Genomic DNA, 1,330 nt, shown 5'->3' on the forward strand with positions numbered 1-1,330 from the left:
TCTCTCTCTCTCTCTCTCTCTCTCTCTCTCTCTCTCTCTCTCTCACGCGCGCGCGCGCGCCTACCCTCCTCGCCCTTGCCTCCCGCCGCCCGCTGTTTTCGTGCCCCTGCTTACCGCCGCCTTCTCCCCCGCTATGCTGGGCCGTCTGGCCGTCTACTAGCCCCTCGGCTTCCCTTTTCCCACCCACCCTTCCTCAGGCCCCCAAGGCAACAACATAACTCTCGCTCTCTCTCTCTCTCTCTCTCCTCCCTGCCTGTGGGAAGGGCTACAGAGTAATCTCGAGGAATGGCCCCGAGTCTCCAAGAGAAGCTCGAGGCCCTCGAGACGGCAATGAAGGTACTAATAAAGGAGAACAAGAAGACATCCGATTCCAACCTCAATGAGGTGGAGAACAAACTACACCAACACATCATGGCCCTCGAAGTACGAGTCACGGACCTTGAACAAGAGAACACAGCACTCAAGGAGGAGGTGAGTGCATTGAAGTGGAACTGGTAGCCTCAAGAACACCGAGAAGGAAGAAGGGGAGATCAATGACAAGACTCTCACAGCCATCAAAGAAGAGATCTCCAAGGAGATCACAAAGGACATGGAGGGAAAACTTGAAGCCAAGCAGTCAGGATGGGTTGAGGTGGTGAAGAAGAACATCCGTAAAGAAGTGAGGGAGGAGACTCAAAGGGAAGAGCACCAAATCATTCACACCACCATTGAGGAAGAGAAGATGAGGCATGCCCGTCGCCTCAACATTTGAGTCACAGGTATAGCCGAGACACCCAACTCCACCCCCGAGAAAGATGGACAGCTTATATGCATGAAGCTCGGCTACAGGGAAGAGGACCCTCTCCCCTTCACCAAAGCATGGAGAGTCGGGAAAGACTCAACACGCAAGCGAGCCCTCATCCTACAGTTTGCAGGAGAGACGGAGAAGGTCACCTTCATGAGAGGAAGAGGGTGATTCTACGAGGATTACAGGGAGATCCCATCTATTTGGATGACGAACTTACAAGGATACAGATAGAACACAGGAAAACATGCATACCGAGAGTCCTACAGGCCCGGAAAGAGGGCAAGAGAGCATTCTATTGCAATGGCCGTGTCATCATCGATGGCAAGGTCACCATTTAGCGCCAGGTGGCCTATGGGACATCGGCTATGGAGGATCCAGATTCACAGATACACATAGCAGTTTGGAACTAAAACGGAGCACTTTGGACACATCCTGGGAGGATGGAGGAGGTCATGGAGGGACAGGACATCATACTACTTACATAGACGCACCAGAGAGCCCAGAGAGGGGGCTACCCAAAGTAGAGGGCTATCAATGGGAGTT

This window comes from Cibotium barometz, chromosome 54 (genome assembly GCF_041138505.1).
Source record: "Cibotium barometz isolate CiBa-2024 chromosome 54, ASM4113850v1, whole genome shotgun sequence".
NCBI lineage: Eukaryota > Viridiplantae > Streptophyta > Polypodiopsida > Cyatheales > Cibotiaceae > Cibotium > Cibotium barometz.